This window comes from Lycium ferocissimum, chromosome 1 (genome assembly GCF_029784015.1).
Source record: "Lycium ferocissimum isolate CSIRO_LF1 chromosome 1, AGI_CSIRO_Lferr_CH_V1, whole genome shotgun sequence".
In the NCBI taxonomy this organism is placed as follows: Eukaryota; Viridiplantae; Streptophyta; class Magnoliopsida; order Solanales; family Solanaceae; genus Lycium; species Lycium ferocissimum.
Window position 1 is genome coordinate 56,090,025 of NC_081342.1, and position 7,801 is coordinate 56,097,825.

Consider the following 7,801-nt stretch of genomic DNA (forward strand, 5'->3'; position numbering starts at 1 on the left):
ATCAATGTGGATGGAGGTCATCAAGTTGGACCATATGGGTTTTCAAAGACTCAGTATGAACAGATAGTGCATCTTCTGAAGAACAAAGGTGACACTGATACTGCACTATCAGCAGTAGGAGGTATGAATTCTAACTCAACCATGTCAAGGATCATGAAAGTAAAAAAGGTGCATAAGGCATCAAGTATATGCAAAGCATTACTACAATATAAATACATAAATAAATCTCTAATGAGTTGTAACAGTCCAAGAGAATGGATAATTGATACTGGTGCTACAAACCACATGGTAGCAGACAAACAGTTGCTTGATGTTAATACTATAACTCAAATAAATGAACCAAAAAAAGTGTTTCTTCCTAATGGAGATGAATCACTAGTGACACACACTGGAGCTAGTACTATCGCAGACAGAAGTGTCATTCAAAATGTATTTCATCTTCCACAACTCCAGTATAACCTAATGTCAGTGTCTCAGATAACTAGAGAACTAAATTGTTCAGTAAAAAATTTTCCTCTCTTTTGTGTTTTCCAGGATCTCTTCACTGGGAAGGTGAGGGAGATTGGTAAATTTGAAAATGGTCTATATATTCTGGTGAACCAGTCTTTGAATCAAGGGAAGAAGGTAGCACTAACAGTTGAAAGTACAACTGTTGCCAAGCATATACTCAGTGAGGCAAGCAACATTAGTCTATGGCACAAAAGAATGGGACATATGTCTGCAGTTCCATTAAATAAAATGTGCAAAGTTAGTATTGACTCTATTACGAAACAACTAGACACATGCACTGTTTGTCCTTGTGCAAAACAGGCTAGATCAAAATTTCCTACTAGTTCTATTAAAACTACTGCAATATTTCAATTAGTACATTTAGATGTATGGGGTCCATACAAGTATCCAACTTATGATGGGAACAAATATTTTCTTACTGTGGTAGATGATTTCTCTAGAATGACATGGATATTCTTGCTAAAATTGAAATCTGATGTTTGTGTAGTCTTAAAATACTTTGTGAACTTTGTGCAAACACAATTTGGCACTGTTGTTAAATGTTTTAGATCAGATGATGGTACAGAATTTGTAAACAGTGTGTGTTACGCCCAATTTTGAACGGGTCCAAGATAGTTTGCAACTTCACGGTTCTTCTAACTGGTTTAAAAGGGTTAGAGTCGCCACCTTATTTTTTAGGAAAAATCAGGAAACCTATATATATTTGTGTGTCTGCTCCATTTTAGTCCACGAAACTTATGAGATTCTAGATAAGGGTTTTATTTACCCAGGAAGGTATTAAGCATCCCTCGAGCACGTCCAGAAGCAGGTCCTTAAACTTAGTTTAACTGAACACTAGAGGGGATTATCTATCTGTTTATCATTATTATTACCTGTTTTCAAAATATTGTGACCTCATGAAAAGCTACACTAGGTGATGATATACTAAGTATATACAGTGTATAAAAATATATTTATATCAAGTATCAAGTATTCATAAAGAATGTATAGTAAAAAAGAATATATAAAAGAGTATAAAGAGAGTGTACCTCATAAGTATAAAAGTATATCTGTTAGTACAAAGAATGTATATCCGTTAGTATAAAGAATGTATACAACTATATAAAGAATGTAGAAAAGATATAAGAGTATGTAAAATAGGTATATCAAATATAATAAAGATCGTGTGTCTATGTATAAAAAATGTATGTAAATTAAACATATAAAGAATGTATTTCAATTATAAAGGTGTATATCAAACATAAAATATATGAAGAATTGTATAATTAGGTATATCAGTGAATAAAGAATGTAAAAGGAATTCCCGAGTATTCATTGGTGTAAAGAGCTTATATAATAAAGGAATTCAGAAAAAGTGAAGTCGATTTGACTTATTTCTACCGTTTTGTAAAAGAGTGTTTGTTTAATGAATATCCCACCAAAAGAATAGGGAACAAACGAATTGTAAAAAAAAGTATTGGTAGAAAATAAATATAATAAATTATGTATAAAAATGAGTGAAAAGATATAATGTCTTTAAAGAATAAAAGATTGTAAATGGATAGCCTAATAAGTACCTAGCGTCAATAATGTGGATTTAACTTGAATAAAAGGTATATTAGTGTGTACGAAAGAATGTAAAATGTATGTTGTAAAAATGTGTATTAAAAGTGTGTGGAAAATGTGTATTAAAATTGTATAAAAAATAAAGTATGAACTATTATCTTTGCCTAAACGCCAAAAGTGTGAATTAATTAACAAAGTATTTATACCAAGTCAATAAAATCTATTTATGAAAGTATTGACGGCCTAATTCTTGCCTAAAGCGAACGACAAGCTTTAAATTAAACATGCAAGATGACAAGTAAATAAATATCTCCACCGGACATTCAAAATAATATTTTCACTATAGTACGAGTTTATGTTATGTACAAGTTTAAAGAACGCAGAAAGTAAATACAAACAGTGGTTCGGTTGCCTTCCGAGTATCGTCTTTGAGATGTATTTCCCCATACCTGTATAAGCACTTGGTAAAAATGTTAGTAAGAGATTAAATAACTATCAAATGAATTAAAGAAATAATAAATAAACTTAACATAAAAAACCCGTCTTTTGTACATGGGAGGCCTTGGAAATCGACGGAAATTTCTTCATAGGCCAAGAGTGTAATATTTGTAATAAATTGTAAAATGAAAGAAAAATATATTAGTTAAAGAAGTTTGAAAAAGTCAAAAATAATGGATGTGACATAAAGCTTTTAAAAGGTGATTTGACATAAAGCCTTTGAAAAGAGATTTGACATAAAGTCTTTAAAAAAACGATTTGACATAAAGTTTATTAAACTTGACAAAAGGGAGATAAAACTTGTTTTGACCCTAGAATTGGTGTAGTATACACGGTGTAAGAATGTATATGTATATGATATATGTAAAAAATATAAGAACAAATAAAAAAAATGAAAACATATGTAAATGTAAAAATAATGTATAGACAATGTAGAGAAAATATAAAGAACAAAATGTTTAAAAAAATAATAAAATAAAAATGAGCATGTAATGTGATGATATTGACAAAAAAGTAAAAGAAAATGCTTGCAAGTGTATGAAAAATATTTATAGGGGAGTAAAAAAAAATGTATGCAAATTTGAAGAAAAAGTAGAGAAAATGTATGAAGAAAATGTAGAGACAATGTATGAATAAATATAAACAAAATGTATGAACAAATATAAAGACAAATACATGAATAAATGTAAAGATAAATGCATGAATAAATATAAAGACAATGCATGAATGAATGTAAAGATAAATGCATGAATAAATATAAAGACAATGTATGTAATGCATATAAATAGAAAGGCTATGCATATAATGAATGTAAAGACAAGGTATATAAAAGCGTAAAGACAATGTATGAAAAAAGAAGAGAAAAAAAATAAAATAAAAGAGAGGAGGAAGATGCTAGTCTTACTAGTCTTCCTATGAAAAGAAAATATGGAGAGTGTAGAGAGAAGAAAAATATATGTGAGGTAGTGTGAAGTGGTGAGAAAAATGAGAGGAGAAGTCCTCCTTTATATAGGCAAAGATAAATAACTTTTTATCCAAACCCATGTGCCAAAACCATGGGCTTCACAAAATCATGTACTAAATCTTATCTGTGTTTAAAATTAGTTCCTCCGACTTCCATGTAATAATAGACTGTAACTAAAATAACAAAGTATAAAAATATATTTAAGGTAATTTCGTGAATAAAATAAAAAATGTGATTTGAATTAAGGAGACGCTAATTAATTGAAGTAAAAGCTGTATTAGCATGTTATTTATATACAAACGTCGTAACAAAATAATTATTTAAAATGAAAATAAATTGATAAAAATTCTATTATTTAAAAATAAGGACAATCATCAATAAATTATATTAAAGTTAAAAAATGTATAAAAATAGTATTTTGTGCTATTTAATGACTAGGAAGCCTAAAGAAGTTAATTTTTAAATACAGAGGGCCAAAATTGGGTGTCAACAGTGTGTGTGCTACACTGTTTCAAAGTATGGGCATTATACATCAAATTAGTTGCCCTTATACTCGTCAGCAAAATGGAGTGGCTGAAAGGAAGCATAAACACATATTAGAAGTAACTAGAGCCTTAAGATTTCAAGGGAAGATCCTGTCGGATTCCGGGGGTACATTGTGTATGCATTTTTTACTTAATCAACAAGATGCCTAGTAGGGTACTACAAGGAAAAACTGCTTATGAGCTAATGTATAATAAGCAGCCTATGTTGAATCACCTAACAGTGATAGGTTGCTTGGCATTTGCCAAAAATATGCAGGAAAATGACAAACTTATGTCTGGGTCCAGAGTAGCTGCCTTAATGGGATATTCAGCTACTCAAAAAGGATACATCTTATATGATCTTCATGAGAAGTCAATATTTGTGAGTAAAGATGTACAATTTAAAGAAGATATCTTTCCTTTTGAGACATACAACATCAAGAGTAGTAAGCAGTTTCCTACTACTAGTATTGATATGTACACATATGAATATCAAAATCAAGCTGATCTGCAGTTCCCTCATACACCTATAGAGCCTGAGAGTATCATTACAAGAGACTCACAAGTACCAGCTGAGCCTGAACAAGTGCTGGTATCTGACTTTGTGTCACTACAAGACAATGATGCTACATTGCCCATTGATGTACAATCAGTAGAGCTTACACAACCTATAGCTAGTGGTAATACTGATAGAAAATCTACTAGACAGAAAACTAAACCTGTTTGGATGAAGGACTTTGTGTCCCTAAGTACACAATGTAACTATCCTTTATCTAATCACATTACTTATGACAAGATATCTGCTGAATATAAAGCATACATTGTCAAGACTACTAATGATATTGAGCCAAAGAATTACAAAGAAGTTATGTAGGACCCAAAGTGGATAGAGGCAATGAAAAATGAGATAAATGCTCTAGAAAGTAATGGTACATGGGAGATAGTCAAACTGCCACAAGGTAAGGTGCCCATAGGATATAAGTGGATCTACAAAATTAAGTATAAAGCTAATAGAGATATTGAAAGATTTAAAGCCAGATTAGTGGCAAAAGGTGACAGCCAAAAAGAGGGAATTGACTATCAAGAAACATTTTCTCCTGTAGTAAAGACGAAGACAGTTAGAATAGTTTTGTCAATAGTAGCAATGAATGGATGGCATGTGCATCAAATGGATGTATATAATGCATTCTTATAAGGTGATCTATATGATGAAATCTATATGGAATTACCTCAAGGATTCAAGAGTCAGGGGGAGATGAAAGTATGCAGACTCTTGAAGTCCTTGTATGGATTAAAACAAGCTCCAAGACAATGGAACACAAAACTTACTGAGGCACTAATGAGATATAAGTTTCAGCAAAGTCTGTTTGATCACTCATTAGACATAAAAAGGTCAGACAAAGAATTACCATTGTATTAGTCTACGTAGATGACATGTTAATAACTAGCAGTAGCCTACAATTAATCAAAGAAACCAGAGAGAATCTGCAGAAGGCATTCAAGATCAAAGATCTTGGTGAACTAAGGTTCTTTCTAGGCATTGAATTTGCCAGGTCCAATAAAGGCATTTTAATGCATCAGAGGAAATAGGTACTAGAGCTGATTGCTGAAATTGGATTAACAGCAGCAAAGCCATCTATGACACCTATGGATACTAACATCAAACTTACAAACAGAGAATATGATAAGTATCTGGAGAAGCAAAACCAGACAGATAATGGGAATCAAGTCAAGTCTGAGAAACATATAAATCAAATGTCTCAAGACACACAGGCTGATTAAGGTCTATATCAAAGACTCATTGGGAAACTGTTATACCTTACTATGACCAGACCTGATATATCCTATAGTGTGCAGACATTAAGCCAATTTCTACAAGAGCCTAAGCAATCACACATGGATGCAGCCATCAGAATAGTGAAATACTTAAAGAATTAACCTGGACAAGGTATTCTCCTCTCAAGCACTAAGAATCTAGACTTAATTGCATATAGTGATGCTGATTGGGCATCTTGTCCTATATCTAGAAGGTCAGTAACAGGCTATCTTGTTAAATTAGGAGATTCTGTAATAACATGGAAGTCAAAGAAACAAACTACTGTTTCCAGAAGCTCTGCAGAATCAGAATATAGAAGCATTCTTTGCTACAGTATCTGAGATTATCTGGTTACTTGGCTTATTAAAGGAGTTTGGTATTGATCAAAAGAAACCTGTAACACTACACAGTGACAGTAAAGCTGCAATTCAAATTGCAGCCAATCCAGTATATCATGAAAGAACTAAGCATATTGAAATCGACTGTCACTTCATAAGAGAGAAAATCATGCAAGGAATAGTGAACACACAATACATCTCCACTCATGAACAACCAGCAGACATTTTAACAAAAGGATTGACAAAGTTACAACATGACTACTTATGCAACAAACTAGGTATGGTCAACATCTTAGAAATATCCCATACTTAGTTTGAGGGGGAGTGTTGGAGTACAAAGTATATAAACTTAGGGACTAAACTGTCTATATTGGAACTTAGTAACTAACTATTCAAATGTTAGTTAAGTCGTGTACCTTGGTCAGTTAATGATCATTAGGCTAGGTGATTAATTAGTTAGTTATGATTAGTTAGATTGTATATATATATACATTGGATTGAATACTTGTAAAGGTAATGAAGTAAGATCAATAAACAAGATATTTCTCTCTCTACTTGTGTATGAATGTTTCTTCTTCTTTAAGCTTCTAGCTTCCATCTTCTTCCTTATTCATCCTGATCTTAATCTTCATGAATTACTACACATAAAACAGCACAATGATATTGGTGGCCTGAAGTCACATTTTATTGAGAGGCCTTAAGCTTTTTATACTATATGAAACAAATTTGAAATTAATTTTTTTAATTTAGCTTTTTGAAACCCAATGTTATTAATAATCGATTTCTCCTTATAGTTCTTTTCCAATTAACAGTATCAATGATCCATTTAATAATCTTTCTTGAGATTATATAAAGAGCTCCTTCTTTTAGATTGTATTAAAAGTTTGAATTATGTCTCCTTCTTTTTTTTTTTTTTTTTTTTTGAGTTTTAAGTGATCTGATTCATATTTTCTAATTGACATATTTGAATTTTAATATGTATAATAAAAAGGAACAATATACACCTATGACTAAAGTTATTAAAAGCAACAACAAATCTGAAATTTAAAAGATAACAACATGCTTGAAAAATAAGACCTAGTTCTAGAAAAGAAAATACCGCAGCTTTAGAGGTGGAAAGTGGGTTTTAGGATTTACCTCATCCACCGAAATTACAACTATTTTCAGGCTGAATTAACTGCTTTACTGCATGGACTAACATTAGCTCTTGAGCACAATCTACAGCCTCTTGAAATTAATATGGATGCTCAGGAAGTAATGACATTACTATGCAATTCTACTATGCACAATTCTTCTCTGTTGGATGATTGCAGGTGCCTTCTCCGGAGGCTGAGTAGGGCCGGCCAGAGGGCCAAGCGGCTAAAGCACACGCTTTAGGTATTGATAATAGTTAGTTTCATGATAATTATTTATTTAAGCGTTTGAATAGTTTAAGATTAGATGGTACAAGATCTTTACAAAAAGGAAAAAATTATTTAGCAATGTGATTGGTGATGGCCGTTATGTAATTTACATCCTCAGATAAATAATTCTTCTTGTTTTGTTTACTTTCTAATTCTTTGTATTCTTTTATTCCTCTCACTAAGCTATCTAGTATTTCAAAAAT